General features: G+C 44.4%; 1 protein-coding gene across 9 annotated transcripts in view; it reads right to left on the bottom strand.

The window, feature by feature from the left end:
* RC3H1 (ring finger and CCCH-type domains 1) overlaps nucleotides 1-17,697 on the bottom strand; it is an 828,931-nt gene that overhangs the window by 745,738 nt on the left and 65,496 nt on the right. The window contains exon 1 of one of the 9 annotated variants that reach the window (XM_086956796.1): nucleotides 37-230. The exons of 7 other annotated variants lie outside the window; for them this stretch is intronic. The gene's annotated coding sequence lies outside the window, so the exon portion shown is untranslated. Of the gene's footprint in view, nucleotides 1-36; nucleotides 231-17,697 lie in introns of those variants that run through there. One more of the 9 variants, XM_086956766.1, reaches the window with a different exon arrangement.

Raw genomic sequence — 17,697 nt, 5'->3', positions numbered from 1 at the left:
ATAACCTTGCAACTATTGGACGCAAAAAGTACAAACCTTCTCTGTGTTACAGCCTTAGGCCCGAGTGTGGCCAGGAAGGCAGGTGCCGACCCGACCCATCACCATACCTTTTCATGTGTGCCCCTGTGAGTGGAGGCCCCTTCGGGAGACCGGGGCATCCTCTTGTTTTGGTCGCTCGGTACACTGCAGTAACCAGGGGGAGCGCTTGGCTGAGATTTCCGCTTCCTCATTCTTTGCTTGACTGACTGGGTCCCGCCTCCATGCCGCTCGAGCTCTCGGGAGGGCGTGCCCCTCTTTCGGGGGCTCTTAAGCGCAGAACCGAAAGCGGAGCGCCTGGGTTGTGGCAGCGGTTTTAGAAGCGCTTTAGGCGGTGTGATACGCGGGAAAGGGTTGCAGAGGTGGAAATAAATGTCCGGGGTAAGGAGGTGGAAATGAGGGACCATCCACCTCACGCCCCGGCCGCCTACCATCAACGAGGTACCTTCACCACGATCTGAAACCGTGTCAAAACAGTTCCAATGTGCTTTCAAACACAACAGATGACAAAGCATGTAAATTGTGCCTCAGTAGGGAGAACCCGATGTCTTAATCTTCATTAAAGCTCACAACAGGTACGGGGTTGACATCAACAGTATAACACTCCATGCTCAGAAGTACAGGAGCAGCGCATATTTACTTCCCTGCAGGCGTATAGAGCACAACAGCAACAATAAAAACGTTCCTTTACAGACAACAATCATGCAAAATTCCCTTAATTACGTAGTACGTGTATTGCACATGCCGAAATCAGCTTAATTTAATGTAAGCGACTAGCGTAGGTAAAGCACAGACAGCAAGGCTTCGTTTGTTCACATCTCGGTGCTTATGTGCCGAATACAACAGTTAAACACACACAGGAACTCAGGACTCATCATCGCAACCTCAACACAAGTTCAGTACGGAGAGTAGAAATGCATTCGTCCCATGTATAGTATAGTTCCACCACACACAGCAGAGTAACTTGTATTTACACAACCAGTACTGTGAAGGGCATTTCTGGTAGAAACCGGACAGGTACCGAGAGAGATGACAGGCGTGCAGTCAGGCACGTCTTGTGTACACAACTGATGTGATGCAACAGGACGGCAAGCGCACACACACAGACAGGCACAACCCTGGCTGGAGTAGTGAATGTACCCCCGCACACACCCACAATAAAACACAAAAAACAGAGTAAGCAGCAAGTTGCACACTCAAACATCCCAGATAAGTGTCGTGGTAGACCTGCAGCTAAGTGCATGTTGGACACACGGACATTTAAGGTAGGAAGAATGGGTAGGTTGGGCATAAGTGCACTCACTGCCGTAAGAAAGCTAGCTATCTTCGCAAACAAAGATCCAACATTGGCAGTTACTGTACAGGATTCCCTCGCACAAAACAGGTAAGAGGCTGACAGAAACAGCGGTGCAATACTGCACTACAGAAGTGGTAATGCAAGCTACCCACCCTAACACCCACAGATCAGGCACAGTTTAGGGGTTTCAAGTTTTCAAGAGTTCTCGACTCAGATAATCTCCGAAGGGGATGAAAAAATATCACAAAGTTTCAGTCATAGGAGTGTATGGGGTACAGAGGGAGAGACTTAACCAGCTCAAAGAGGCATTGTAAATTCCCAGTGAATACATAACTGCTTATTGGTGCACTGTGTCCCGTTCTGCAGTCCACGGTCATGTGGTTTGTTTCAGATCTTCCAAACCACGCTAATCCTCCATGTGTCACTCAAAATCGCAAGTCTTCAAACAGTCACCCAATGAAAATACGATATCACACGACAAGCTTAGATTAGGCTAGAAAACCCCACATGGGCCACATAGTGTGTTGGAGGCTCTGGGCTCTCCGAATCGAAGCAGGGTTTTGCATTTTTCTCAGGTCACTGGAGGCAGGATAATTAATCAGTTTTTTGTATTTTGAAAGGGGTATAGGGTAGGCACCTTATGCAACGACAGGCACTAAACCCCAATCCACTCTCCGTTGCCCAGCCTCTAAATGGACCCTCCAATGCGGTTTAGAGGGCGAGATGAACGCCTTACCCTTTCATAGAGTTAAAACGTTTTTTAGGTTGACAAGTCTGGGATTTCCAGTTGGATGGGGATCATAGTGTTGAACATTCATAGCCTCATCTGAAGTATTATAGCCAGTTTTCAACGTCTTGAGTCTTAAAATTACATCTTGTGTTTAATGTTTAGGTCTGGAGGCTCACTATGGAGCACTGTGTTATTAAAGTCAAAGCATAAGTGTCTGTGGACAGGCACGTTTGTGTGTGATAGGATGGTTAGGCTAGAGTTGCCAGGCAAGTGGTGTGAAAGAAGAATGGAGGATGACTTAATATAAAGAAGCAAGAATGCTGGGAAGGAGAAATCTCTCCAAGCTGGCTGAGAGTTTCTTAACGAAAATAAACAGGTTCACAAAAGTATGACGATTCGTGCAACACTTCTTTTTCCAAATTGAAGAGTTTTATTCACTCCAGTGACATCAGTCCGTCAATGATCCCTTTGTGATCTATATGGTAATAATCATATAATCATCTACTGATGAATAACCCAATGCATTTCGAGTAACGAGTGGCCCTTCATCAGGGGTTACATTAATAAATCAAGATATTCGCATATCAACTCCTCGCTACCTCAATGACATTCTTTCATCTCATTTAAGCTAGGAGGGATTTCTCCTTCCCAGCATTCTTGTTTCATTACAGTCGGCGCCAGTGGACTCTACGTACTGGCAGGGACACACACCGATGAGATAGACTCTCCATGATTATTGGATGAAATTTTGAGTGCACAGTGGCAACATTGTTCAATTAATATAAAGAAGGGAAGAAAGATGGATAAAGGAAAAGCGGTGGGAAGTTGTTAATAGCACAGGCAGAGGAGCCTGGCAAAAGTGGATCACTGGAATCAAGGTGGTGATACTACAAGCTGGAAAGCACAGCTGCCTAAAGAATGGGCAGTGCAATGCCATAGGCAAAAGGGAGGATACAAGCAGGTGTTAACAATGGCAGGTGGAGGTCACCATGATAGAAAGTCACAGCAACCAGTACCCTTCTTTTTTTTTTGTCCTCATCTCACCTTTGGTACTTGCAAAAGAAAAACACCAACAACCCTTTCTTCTCTCTTGTGCACCCAGGGTCGGGGTCCTTGCTGCACCTGAAGCCGACCTGGCTACCCCTTTATCCCGGGGTCCGGTGTAATCATTGGACAGTCTCGGAATCGGATACCAACCTCAACTCGAGTGCCCATTCCCAAAGTGGGAGCCAAACTGTGGTATTTCTATTATATATAGCCCCCAACTCAAGCCGTGCAGTTTTTAGAACAGACTGTAGCCATCTATCATATAGTGGGGGGGCTGGATCTTTCCATAACATGCACATTTCTCTGCGAGCGATAATAATTAGAGTAAAAAATAAGGCAATCTGTTCCTCAGTGAGCTCGTTAGTAGATTCCGAGTCCAACCCGAATATTACCCTCACCCCATTCAGACCAATATTTACTTTTAAAACACTATCCAGTGTCTCTCCTACTTTTGTCCAAAAGGGGCCAATCACAGGGCAATCATAGAACATGTGAATATCGTCCGCCTCTGCTAAATCACACTTTGGACATAAAGGGGAGGGACAAACAAACTTTGCTATTTTTTTGGCATGAAATACAAACTATTTAATACAAAATAGTGGTTCTTTTTCAATGAGGCCGACTTAACACACCTATATAAGAGTTTAAGAGATCTTTCATAGAGCTCGGCGGCAGAGGCCTCAAAGACAGATGCACTCCAAACCTGGTTTACGGGCGTGGCTGTGGACTCTTCCGAATTCAGCAATTCTCTATACCAAAGGGCTACCTCTTTCTTCCTAACACCAACAGAATGGAGTGCTACCTCAATTTCCCATTTTCCCCCTATATTGTCTTTCTCTGTAACAAACCAGGAGCGAAGTTGGATGTATTTAAAACGGGGAAAAGAATCCCCTATCTTAGCCCGCAGAACTTCCCAGGGAAGAACACCCTCCGCCGTGACAAGATCTGACCAGGTAGCTACTCCTGCCCTCCTGATAGCCTGAGAAAGACTGTCCTTTAGGCATAATGGCGTGCCAGGGCAGTCCCAGATGGGGGCCAGATCTGAATAGTAATTTATACCCCAACATCGCTTCAGTCTACACCACAACGTCAAGGTAGATCTTAGAACCTTCAGACAGACTTTTTTGAAGAATCTTGGGGACCCATATTTATACAAAAACCCCGGGCCTCCCCCTTCTAGATCTTGCATCACCTTTAATATCCGACCCCAATGAGATTCGTCTGGGGCGGTTAAAAGGGTGCGGATGTTTTTTAATTGGAAAGAAAAGGAATACCAGAGAACATCCGGAAGCGCCATTCCACCCTTTAACAGACTCCTTTTTAGTTTTTTCCATGAGAACCGGGCGTTCTTGTTTGCCCAGATGAAGCTACCTATCTTCCCCTGGATATTCCCCAAAACTTTATTTTGGAAAGTTAAGGGTATAGCATTGAATATATATGTTAGTTTGGGCAAAATAACCATTTTTCCCAGGTTAACCCGGCCATAAATCGTCAAGGGGATATTCTGCCATTTCAAAAACAACAAACTAATATCCTTCATAACCTTCGTCAGGTTGACCTTTGCAATATTATTAAGGTCAGAGGTAATTAGGACTCCTAGATATCTGAACTGGTTGCTTAGCGGGCCATCCCAATTATCGACTCCCCAGCACATTATTTCAGTTTTAGTGTTGTTTATTAAGTAACCAGAATGCTGTCCATAGTCCATCATGATTTCCTCTACTCTGGGGAAGACCTCCACCGGATTACTGGTGTAAATCATTAAGTCATCCGCATAAAGGGCCAATTGGGAGGAATAATCGTTTATCCTAAATGGGGTAACTCTATTGTCCAATCTAAGAGCCTGTGCCAGGGGCTCAATGTATAGATTGAACAAAAGGGGCGAGATAGGGCACCCCTGTCTAGTCCCTCTCCCCACATTCAATCGAGGAGACAACAGGCCGTTCAACAGTATTGCTGCCGAGGCTCCCTCATAGCAACTCCTCAGAGTATCAATGAAGATCCCCCCCAAACCTCATAGTTTTAAGCACATCTCACAAAAATCCCCAATTGACGCCTTGGCGGCGTCGTATGTAGCCACCGCCAATGGCTCCGACCGCATCACCGCCAGATCAATACAGCCAATGAGTTGGAGGGTCAGCTCATGGATGTGACTCCCCGGAATAAAACCTTTTTGGTCTGGATTAATCAGTGACGGGGCCAGCCTGGCCAATCTCCCGGCCAACACACCAGTGAAGATCTTATAATCGGAGTTCAGCAGGGAGATTGGCCTATAGGACTCCGCCCTGAGAGGGTCATTACCTGGTTTTAATAGCAAGACAATAGTGGACTCTTTCCAGGAAGGTGGAATTTTACCATGCGGACTATAAATAAAGTTAAACAATTCACACAGTCTAGGTGCTAATAGATCTATAAACATTTTATAGACCTCGCCCGGTAAAGCATCAGGCCCAGCAGCTTTATTTTTTTGTATTTTATTAATTTGTAGTTTAATCTCATCTTCTGTAAATTGACTATCCAGCAGGGTACGACCCTCCTCTGATAACTTTGGTAATTCCTTATCCTCCAACCAGCGCATAGCGTTTACTGGGCTACTGGAAGGCTCCTCTTTATATAGCTCAGAGAAGTGAGAGAAAAATGTTTTTTCCCTCTCTACCTGTAGACATGATACCGTGCCCTGTTCATCTATAATCAACCTATTAATGTTGTTCTTGACTCGGTCTGCTCTTATTTTCCCTGCCAACACTGCGCCTGCGCTTTCTCCATATTCATAATTCTCCATGGAGTATGAAGCCCATTGAGCCTTAACCTTCTGGTCTAGAAGCCCCCAATATTCCTGGCGGAGAAGTTTTATTTCGGATGAAATTCGGGAAGCATCTTCCACATTTAGGTTCATTCTCAGTGTTTCTAAAGAGGAGATCTTGTCCTCTATTATTTTAAACTTAGCAGCCTCTTTTCTGTTACTGGAGCTTATTGCGCTAAGAAATTGACCGCGGACAAACGCTTTGTAGGCGTCCCATGCAAATTCAAGGGATGTCGAGCCTATATTGTCAAAAAAGAAACTGACAGAGGAGGTATCTATCATAGAGACAACTTCCTGATCATATAAGGCTCCTCGCTTTAGAGTCCATCTGGGATTTACTTTCGGCCTGTCTTCTCCAAAATTAAATGTTGCCAGAATAGGTGCATGATCGGATAACACACTAGGTAGAATGGCCATGTCCTTCATTGACTCCAAGCCTTCTCGGTCCAATAAAATATAATCCAATCTCGAAGCATGGCCATGTTTTTTACTAAAGTAAGTATGACCTGGGATCGGGCCATTTTTCGCTCTCCAAGCATCTATTAATCCCAGGTCTAGGATCATATTCTTCGTTGCATGTCGTGACTTTGGAGCCACTACCACCTGACGGTGGTTGGAGCGATCTAGCCTGGGGTCAAGAAGGATATTGAAGTCTCCGCCTATAAATAGCGTTGAGCGGACCCCTGACAGGTTGTCCTGAACCTTATGTATATATACCGGATCGTCTATATTGGGGCCATAAAATGAAACCGCAGTCAGATCTCTCCCCCTGATATTAATCAGAGCTTGAACCCATCTGCCTGAATGGTCAGTTAAGAGTGATTTTATTGAGCCGCCGCAGCCATATTTAACTAATATCGCTACACCTTTATTAGTGGCGGATTGATCTGAATAGCAAAAGGCATCGATCCATCTAACTCTCCCAAAGGCCTCTTTAGCTTCTACAGATGTCAGATGGGTTTCCTGGAGCAAGATCACTTTGGCTTCTGACTGCTCTAGATATTTAAATATCAATCTTCTACGTCGGACACATCTAAGCCCGTTAACATTCCAAGATAAAAAACCTATATCACCCTGCGTCATATTCTGTAATCTCCTCCCCCCCCCCCCCGTGACCCAACACCCCTCCCCATCCCACCCCAGGGAACCCTCTTTTCTTCTTAAGAAAATATGCTCTGCAACGGGCCTCCCCCCCTCCCCCCCCCCTACACGGTGTTGAAAGTAATCAATACAAAGAGAAGAGAAACCAGCAAAAAAAAAAAAGCATACTGGTAAACTGGTCTAATTACTACCATTATACTTCATAATAGGCCCATCAGGGAAAAAAACAGTGTTGTCGCTCACCCTGACCCAGATTCAGCTGCCCCGGATAGCATCGACCCCTGCAAACCATCTCCACTCTCCCCTTTACTCCCAGCTTTGATTTTTTCTATCAGACAATCTGCCTCCTCCACCTGGCGAAAATTATACATGTGGTTATTCCACATAACCCTCAAGGAAGCAGGGAATTTCATTTGCGCGCGAGCCCCCAGAGAGTTAAAAGTTGCCAGTCTCTTGCCCATCTCCCATTGCTTAGATGCCGTAATGTGGGAGATATCTGATCGAATAGTGAAAGTAAAGGGGGCGGAAAAAGAGGCAGATTTAATCTGGCCAGCTTTCAGTCCCAGTGATAAAATCCTCTCCTTAATAGAGTAAGTGAGAAAGTTGGCCAAGATCTTCCTAGGTTTTTCTTTTTTAGGATTCCGCCGGAAAGGATCACGATGGACTCTTTGGATATCCACCAGTAATTCCTGGGCCGTTTCGGGAGAGTCTTTCAACACTGTAGTCTTAAGCAAGGCCGCAATAAATGCTTTGATGTCGTTGCCCTCCAGATCTTCCGGAATATTTAGAAATTTGATGTTATTTTTCCTTGAGTGGTTTTCCAACCTCTCTATATCTTCTTTCATTTCCCGATTCTGCTTGACCAGATTGTCAATGTTAATTGCCGATGTTCCTAGCGCTTCCTGGATTTTGGGCAGTTCTGCTTCCAGGGCATCCGTTCTTAATGAAACGTCTTCGACCTTACGAGCTAGCATCTCACATGAGGCCTGAATGGCTTGTTGATTAGCCTCCGAGGTAGCAAAACGCCTCCCCAGATCTTCTCTCAAACCCATAAGGATATCTGCTAGAGTTGCAGGGCTTCCTGGGGCTGCTGTAATCACAGAGGTTACTGTAGATACAGGAATATGCTGAATGTCCGATACAGGCGTTTCCAATGCTGAGAAACTATTTGAGAGTTCCACCTCTGGGTGTACTAACTCGAGCGAATTGACTGTAGGAGACATTGTTGATGTTAAAGAAGGGGGGCGGGAAATACCCAATTGAGTAGGTGAAGGGGTAGATGTAAGCTTATCGTTCTCCGTCATCTCGGTCTGAGTGGCTTCCTTCGGGGTTTCCATAGCCGGGGATGACAGTTCTTGTTGGATCTCTAATTTTACTTGATGTACTAGTGGAGAGAACCTTGTAAAACTATTTTAGCGATGGTGTAACTTTTGAGGAAGCAGGGATCCTTCCCTTTGCCTTTTTCCTGCCCTTTCCTTTTCCTGGTGGAGTTTCAGAATCTCCAATGTCACCAATGTCGTGGTTGCCTCTGTACCCTTTCACCTTAGCCCCTTTCTTCTGGGTTAAAGCCTTAACGTGAGTCACTGGGAGGGGGGCAGGTGTAATAGTATGAACTTGTGGCAGGTTGGCCACCCGACTGCGAAGGGTATATCTATTAGCCACAGAAAGTGAATCAGGAGCAGCTAGTGTAGGTTTACCTGAATTGACTGAGGGAGGGCTGACCTGCAGATTAGCTGTGTCGGGACTGTCTGTCTCCATACAAAAGTCTTTGACACTGTTACTCTTAGGAGATATATACAACGGATCACCAGAGAGGCTCAGGGGTGCATAGGTTATTCTACTGTCTACTTTTTTCAACTCTGGATCTTTAAGCAGTGTTATCAAGGCTGACTGCCCCCCGTAGCTCCTTATTTCAAGAGTCTCGCTCCCGTTCCTCTCGCTTTGTACATATACCGGTGTGATAGAGCCTCTCCACTGTGTTAAGCTCTGAGCCCGTCTTCCAGCATTAACCCTCCAAAATCTTATAGCACCATACTCACGAAACCAAGCCGGTTCGTGGGGTGCAAAGACTCCTCTGTTAACCATCCGGGAATTTCCATACTGCCTTCCCCGTAGTGCCTAGAGAATTAACCAATCTATCTTTGGCCTAAGGTCCTGGAAAAGGGAAAGGGAAAAAGGAAAGGGAAAAAGTCTGGGGGGTGGAAAAAAACGTAGTCCCAGGAAGACTGTTAGGTGGTAATAGTCAAAAAGTCAATAGTAAAAAGGGCACTCTAAAAGGCACTTACTAAGCTCTGAGCACCTCTCGCCTACCCCCACGCTTTCTCCCGATACGAATGATTTGAGAAGGGTGTATAGCCACTTAACTTTAAGACAAACAAAGGCTATGGTCACTGGAGCCGATACCGCTCACCACTCTCGCCGTGCAGCTCAGAGTTAGCAGAGGGAGCCTCGCATCACCGTGCCTGCTTCTTTGCTGGGTAGCTGGTAAACGACCCTTGCCCGATTACCGCCGCAGTCCGGGGGCTCAAAATATCACAGTCCCGGGGCCACTGGGTGGAAACGCTCCATTCTCCATATGTTTGTTGCCGTTACTGCCGCTGCTGATTCTCTCCTCGCACCTGCGTGGTGCACCGCATAAAAGAGGTGGAGCTCCGTCACGGCCGTTAACCTCCGGCCGTCATCCTCCCCCTGCCCCATTCAGTAGAGCTCAACCAGTACCCTTCTTGCAAAGTCTTCTTTCCTTAGCCACCACACACACTCATCCTTTTAAACAACTGAGACCTCGCCTGCCAGGGGAAAGCTGTTGTGTATGAAACATTTAGAGGGCTTCACACATCCCTGTTTGGGGTGTCGCAGAGCAGTAGCAGCCCCAGCGCGAATTCTCCTTAGGTAATCTTTACAGGCTCACTCGCAACAAGTACAGTCAGACTAATTTATCCAAAACAATATTCGCTTTACTTCTATTTGGATATGGTGGTGCTAAAAAGCAGCTGCAAATCTTCAGCTTGGGTATCCAAAAATACAACATACAAGGCCCCTCAATTTTTAACTGCTCAATAGTATGCTTATTGTTCAAGTAAAAGTTTACACTTGGAGTATTTGGTATGTTTTGCTACACTATGCAAAACAATTACAAACTGGAGTGCCATGCACTTTCCACAATCCCATCTTTAAGATAAAATCCCATGCTTTTCTCATGCTAAAACTTGTATGCATCTCCTCCTGTCCACAATACCACTGGCAAAATCGTGCCGTAACACCTCTATTGTGCACTAGGGGCCAAGGTTGAAGGTCTTGTATAGGTTTGTTGAAAAAGAAAGAAAACATTTCACAGACCCAAGGTTATTAGCAGCTGCCTAGCCTGGATTCCACTTCATACCTTTGTCTTACGCCACCCTACAATTTGTCTCAATCTCATTCTTACATGTGTTTTTTTCATTCATGAATTCTTCCTGTGTCTGTTTTTTGTCTCTCTCTTGCTTCTTTGTGGCATCTCCCTTCTTGCTCTTGGTCAAAGGCTGATCATGAAAATTAAAGAGGGTGTGGCGTAACAGCCAAAGCTGCTGACTTGGGAACCAGGTGCGAGTGCCAGCGTCTGCTCAACATCATGAGATTTTGGGCAAATCACTTAATCTCCCCATGTGTAAAATCCAAAATTGAATTTGTCCTTGTGTAATGTAACTAGTGCTCAGATAAACACTCCAAAACCTTTGGGCTGAGTTAGTGCTGTATAAACCTGGAGGAAAGAAAAGCAACAGGATGGAGGGTGGGAAATAAAGGCAGAAGGGTGAGTAGGTTAAAAAGAACTCTGGGAGGAGGGGGGGGGTGAGTTAAGGTGGAGGGGTGCAGAAAAAAAAAAGTTAATGAAGGAGCCTGCAGCCAGAGTAAAGGACACTAGTTACAGGGATCAGTGCTTGGTCCATGCTCCACAGTAAGAACAAGAAGACTGAAGCCCAGGAGGAAGTCTGAGACAAGGAGGAGGCGCCAACCAACAGGAAGCAAAAACACAAAAGTTAAGTGGGAGCTTACCAATGGTAAGCAGTGGGTTGGCTCTAAGCCCCCTTTTAAGATATAGATTTTTTTCACAAAAGATTTTGCAAGGACTGTGCAGGTGAAACCTAAAAAGAATCCAGGCTGCATCCCAGATTACACCCTTTCTCTCGTTAATGCAGGTGTGCTAACCACAAATAAATACTAAACACTGAACGTAGGAGCACAAATATAAAATTCAAAAGGGTTTGTTCCATCTTGATTTTTTTTGCCAGGTCAAACATAGAACATGTATGTGAAAATCTAAGCATAGTCCTGCAATTCCTTTGACTTACTGAAGACTTTTTGTAACCGCTGAACCAGCTATGTGGGATCCCAACGCCTTTTTCTTTTGCTAATATGTATAGTTGCCTTCACCTAGGTGTTGAGTTTTTCTGCTGGTCCAGAAATTCTACAGTAGTGTCTTTGTTAAAACGTATAAATGTTTTAAGTACATGTTTAGAAGGTGCTGCTTTTGAAAAGTACCACTCAATATAGTGCTACCGTCCAATGTACTAAATGTAAACTTTTTTGTTGAAACACTTTATAAAACAAAGTCTCCATCATATTTTACACATCATTTGTTGCACAATGCCCATCCATGTATTTGATAGCTCGGCTCCTGGTTTGGCTTTCAGGGCCAAGCCAGACCCTCGCTTGGCTCTCCTTAGGAACTTGCTAGCTCCACTCAAAGAGTAACCAGGCAGAGACAGTTAGCAGCGTGCTGTCTAGGAAAGTCCGGTATTAAGCCTCCCCTTTACTCCCTCACAGCCTGGTCAGTGGGATCCAACACTCCACACTGTTCACTAAATAACCCCTCACTCATGAGAGGCTTCATGTACAACAAAACAAGCATTGGCAAAGCCAATAGGTCTACTGTAGCCCTAAGCCTTTTGGCTTTGGCAAGGTTTTTCTCTTTATGGTTCTGGTAAAACCCTTGCTGTTTTTGTAGAGGGAGGCATTTGTGAAAAATGTGACCGATAACCTCAGGCAGAGGGCTAGTTGAAAGAATATTATATATATTATTATTTAAAATATAAAGGTCTTTTGCAACTACCTGGTTTAAATAGTCCCTGGAGAGTGCTTCGCTGTTTCTAAGTGCTATATGAATGCCATTTGACATAAAAGCAGTCCAAAACACTTTGAGAAAACTTTAATAGGGTGAAGAGAGAGAGAGAGGGGGAGGGGGAGGGGGAGAGAGGGAGAGAGGGAGAGAGAGAGAGGGAGAGATGGAGAGGGAGAGAGAGGGAGGGGGGGAGAGGGGGGAGGGAGAGAGGGAGGGAGGGAGGGAGAGAGGGAGAGAGGGAGGGAGAGAGAGAGAGGTCGGGAGAGAGAGGGAGGGAGAGAGGGATTTTTTGAGGGGGGAGAGGGATTTTTTGAGGGGTAAGAGGGCGCAGAGGCGATATGGTTGGCTGGGGAAAGATGTCACTCACTGTACCGCCTTCTAGCCACTGAACATTCAAAATTAGTTGTTCTGCAGCACACAGATTTAAGTCAAAAGGAACTGAGGCTGGTAAGGGTACATCCATACTGTACCAAACTCATGCCACGCTAGTGGCATCCTGGCTAAGGCAAGCCCTTTGTCCATAATGGCATTTTTTTGGCACTGCCTATGGGTGGGTCGTGACGTCATCTGGGTTCCTATACCAGCCATGATGTGGCTTTCTCTGTTTAAAGATTCCTGTTCCCCAGACCAGTTATTATGATTCCATTGTTTCTGGTTTCAAAAACCTTTACTAGCCAGTACCGCCATCCAGGGCTGCCTGGGAGAAGGACATAGGAGTCTAGTTGGAAGAGAAACAGTGGGCATACGTAGGCACCCTCAACACTCCTGCAATGCCAGATTTAAACTGAAGCACTTAAATTTCTTGCATCGCACCTACTTAACCGCGATAACATTAAAACGCATTTCACGTGAAAGGGATGATAGATGCCCATGGTGCACCATAGAAAAGGCAGGCTTTCTGCACTTGGCATGGGAGTGCTCAGTAGTCGGGCAGTTCTGGACGGGGGTGGTCAGTAAGATTAGGAAAGCCACGGGCCTTCAGTTGAGACCGGAACCCTTAAATTGGCTACTTGCATCGGTGAAAAAAGCCCAAGAAAAAGAAAATTCCATACAAATTGCTACAATTAATGCTTGTGCTAGCTACGTGTAGGGTGGCCATAACATGGATGGGTCAGAAAGGCCCGTAATTGCCGGTCTGGCTTAAGGGTGTGCGAGAGTGGTCTCTAGCCGAAGAGGCAGATATGAAACTTACCCATAGGGACGAGAAACTACAAGCAGACCTGATGGTCTGGCAGGAAATGTGTACTTTGGGGTTGAGGAAGGGAGAGTTCTCCGCCCACAATACTCTAGAAAGTGGGGAAAGCGGGTCGGATGAGGAAGACCAACCTGATCGTGATGGGGGGCGAGAGAATGGATTCTGGCAGTCAGCGGCCTGTGTGTGTTTGGTGTGTCCCATGCTTATACCTCACTGTGTATTACTCACGGATGAATACGTACCCCTATTGTGCCTCTCTCTCTCTAATGCTGCCAACTGTACAGAGTATTACCAACCACATCGAAGGTATACCCCTACATGCTGTATTGTTGACTATTTATTTTTGTTGTTTCAAAATTATAAAGTTTATAATTTAAAAAAAAAACTTTTAGATTGTGTAATAAAACAGTAAGAAGGAAAAATAAATACATAAAGATGAAAATACATCACTACATATTCATATTGAGGATACTCATCGCAAAACTGAATTCTGTTAAAAATAATCCGTGCTACATCATAACCATAGAGTGCTGTCGTAGTTTGTATTGCTTTTGCCGCCATCATTACTATTATTAGCTCCTTAATGCATGGAGTAAAGAAGAAAGGGGGTGTCGTTCACAGGGGTTTCGCGTTAGCCATAAAACGGTCTAGTGTGAACTAAATTGCTCTCAATTTTGCTTTCCAAAGTTTGGTCTGAAGTGAAATGTTATCAGCACCCCTGATAAAAGAGATCCAGTTCCGCCAGACTGTTGATGTAAGAGTAGCTGTATTTTTCCAGATCTAATTTCCATTTTTCTCATTTTTTTGGTGCGAATTAAAGGAACCTGTTAGAAGGAAAGGGTCTACTCTTCGAGGGTGAATTCGAAAAAGTGTGCATATGAACTCAAATAGGTCTTGTCAATATTTTGATAGGGATGGGCAGTAAAAGATCATCAGCGAGAGGTCACCAACCACTTTGTTACAGTTCCAACATGTGGGTGTTTTCCAAAGTGTCAGTTTATGTGGTCGAGCTGGAGTTTAAAAAGTTTTGTGTAGCAACATGAATTTAGTTTGGAACAGGCCAGGGAAATCTTATTTTTTAATAAGGTGGGGGGTAGGATTTTAGTCCAGTGCTTGGTGCTCTCAAGCGCCAATCCGTCCCTAGTCTATTTTTCATTAATGCAGTTTGGGGGGTGTTGGACTTAAAAAATCGTATATTATGGAGCTCTCTTGGCTCGCTTTGATTAATGTACTAGCGAACTGAGGCAATGATGGTGTTTTATCCATGTAGGTTAGTTTTTTAATGCATGGTTTGAGTTTTTTAAAGTTCTAGAAGTCTAAACTGGATAGGAAGTGTGTGTGTGTGTGTGGGTTTTAAGTTCGAAAAGATTAGCGCAAGTTTGTTTGAACCTATCTGGATGATAGTGAAGATTATTCGATAAGTCCACTATGGTGACTGGAACGGAAGACCATTGAATTTGATCCTAGGGTTGTTCTATAAAGGGGGCTAGGTTAGATGTGCACATGTTTTCTAGGAGAGAGTCACATTTTTGTTTGGCCTCTATCATGTTGTTAATAATATATTTTGAGTGCAGCAGGATAACCTTTCCCAGAGATGAAATTCCCATAGGGAAGAATAGAAGTTTTGATTTCCAGGAAAACAGGTATGAAGTCCTCCCTTCGGGTTAGCCAGTGGGTACCCGGTTTGAATAGGAAAGCAGTTTGATAAGTTTTAAAGTTAGGTATATTAACTCCTCCCAGGGTTTTGGGTAGTCTCAGGTTTTTTTAATGGGATTCTAGGCTCCTTCGCTTGCCAGAGGAATTTTTTTATGAGACTGTCAATTTTCCTTAAAAAGCGGGAGAGGGCCAGTGGTAACATACAGATTAAGTAATTTATAATGGGTACAATCATAATTTTTACTGTCTCTATCCTTCACCACCATGTCAAAGTTTAGGTGAACAGCTATCCAACAAATCAGTTATTTTTCTGAGAGTCAGTGTGTCGTTGTGACAAAGCAATAATATTGTTGGAGAATTCTAGCCCCAGGTATTTCATGTGGTTACCAGGCAAAGTCCAAGTCGCCCAATAATTCTTTGGAGCCTGTATTATTTTATAAGCTGACCTCAGACTTGTCTTTATGCAGGATGAAGCCTGAGATTTTAGCAAACTCCGTGATGGAATACATTTGTGGGATGGACTGGCCAGCTTCCTCCATGACTATCAAGATATCGTCTGCAGATGCAGCTACCATAACTGTTGTTTTTCCAAAACAGATTCCTTTAATGTTTTAATTGTTTTAATATTAACTACAGGTATGAAGGCTGAAGCCCAGGAGAAAGCCAGAGGCGCCAAGCAATAGGAAGCAAGGGAATAGGAGTGACATGGAAGGCGACCAATGGCAACTAAAGGTAAGTAATGGGCGGACTCCAAGCCCCTTTTAAGATAATTTTTTCGGTTCACAAGAGATTTTGCATACAGCACAAATGCTGAGCAGGCGAAACCTAAAAATGCGAATGACACCAATCACAGACTAATAGTGATGAAGTCTGGCTTTAGATGTTTAAAGCTAAAGTGTGGTGTACTGCCGCTGCTACAAAAGTCAATAAGTAGAAAAAAAATGTTGTGCGTGCCACGCTGGAAAAGAAATAAATAAAATGTTATCGTGCACGCTATTGCAAAAAAATAAAACTGAAAAGTGTGTTTGGGAAGTGCATAGCTGTTGTGCCTGCATACGCACCCACGCCGAAGGAGTCATTAAGTAAAGAGTGCTCACAAAGTGTAAATGAGATGTACCAAATAACACATGTAATGGGGGCAGCCCTTATGAGAGGTTACAAGTGTAAAAAAGGAGGGACTAGTAAGCAAAGTAACCAAACACAATGAAGCATTTACAAAGGTCAGTCACAAGAGCCAATTGAAAACATGGGCAGGCAATGGGTGGAGCTTCAAGCCCATACCCTGAACACAGCAGGTCTCAAAGAGACCACAAAAGCGCTGCCTAGGCGAGACCTAAAAATGAATCGTTCAACATCCTACAGAAATTCTTGGGATGATGTCCTGGAAGCGCTGGTCGAGAGGAACAACATACTTTCACGATTGATCCAGGGTCCATACTGAGAAACTTGGAGAAAGGAATACATACGGAATTGAAAGATTTAGTGTGTTTGAGGCTGTGTTCATGCTTGAGCCTTAGCATATGTATGCATGCTTGGGGTTACACGCATCCAGAGCTCGCCAGCTGTCTCATGTCAGCCACATGCAAAAAGAACAACTTATGGACAGACTGTTGAACAATGTCTAACATTCACCCCATTACAGAGATCTGGGCCTAAACCCATTGTTTTTTTTGCTCCCCATGCCATTCAAGTTTAAACCCAGCCATATGTAAACTGGAGGTGAATGTCTGCATTGTTCAGCATTCTGTCCATCACTTATTTCTTTTGCTATTGTCACCTTCATAATTGGGAAGGGTATGCCCAGACATGGGTCCTGTGCTCACTGCACTACTGGATGATATAGGGTGATGCTCCAAAACCGGTCCAGGATGCTGGTTTCCGGTCCAGGGAGGACCTGGCTTGGCAGTTCAGTCTTGACTTTTCCCATGAGGAGCAGGATCAAGACAGATTTGCACAAGGCTGGGTCCAAACTGGGGTGGTGTGGCAAGCAAAAGAATGGTGTATTAAACCCAAATCTTTGTCACTGGGGGTGAATGTTTGCATTGCTCACCATTGCGTTTATCATTTGTTCCTTTTGCTCATACCTGCCACAAGCAGCTCTTCTGCCCAGTTACTTTCTGTATATTCCAGTACTTCTTTTCCTGTGTTTATCATGGGGAAAAGAATACTAAGGCCCAGAATGCAAATAAGGAGCCAATAACGAGCAAGAACTCAAAGTTTTTTGTAGTAGTTTTTTTTTTTAGATGAAGCCTAGAGATTTTTTTTACCAACAATCATAATAAAAACCCATACATATATAGTCACTTAATAAGAAACTGAAAAAATCTGAGTAATGGTTCTAGTTCAAATTAGCAGAACCACTGAATTTCACTGGTTACGATTAGCAACACACAATTTGCCATTGGAATCCATCTTATGTTCCTGTGCTGTTGGCAAAGTGATGTATTTATCATGGCAGGCAGAGTGCATAATATCATGCCTTTCCAGCCATTACTGTCGAATTTCAGTGGATTTGCGTGTTTGAGCAAGAACCATAATTCCATGACGGACTGCTAGCAGATTATTTCTAGAGATTTTTTTTTTTAATAGTTTATTTTATTGTCATCCTCTGCCATACACAACATTTGCTAGTGTGTGTAGGAAGGTACATCCTGACTATGGTTGCCCCCAACTTTTTGCCCTGTGTTTTAGCTGGTTTTGGACATAGTCGACCTGGGATCCTGCCAATCAGGACCCC

This window comes from Lissotriton vulgaris, chromosome 1_1 (genome assembly GCF_964263255.1).
Source record: "Lissotriton vulgaris chromosome 1_1, aLisVul1.2, whole genome shotgun sequence".
Taxonomy (NCBI): Eukaryota; Metazoa; Chordata; class Amphibia; order Caudata; family Salamandridae; genus Lissotriton; species Lissotriton vulgaris.
Note: the sequence above shows the minus strand (reverse complement) of the source record. Positions and strands in the feature narration are given on the sequence as shown.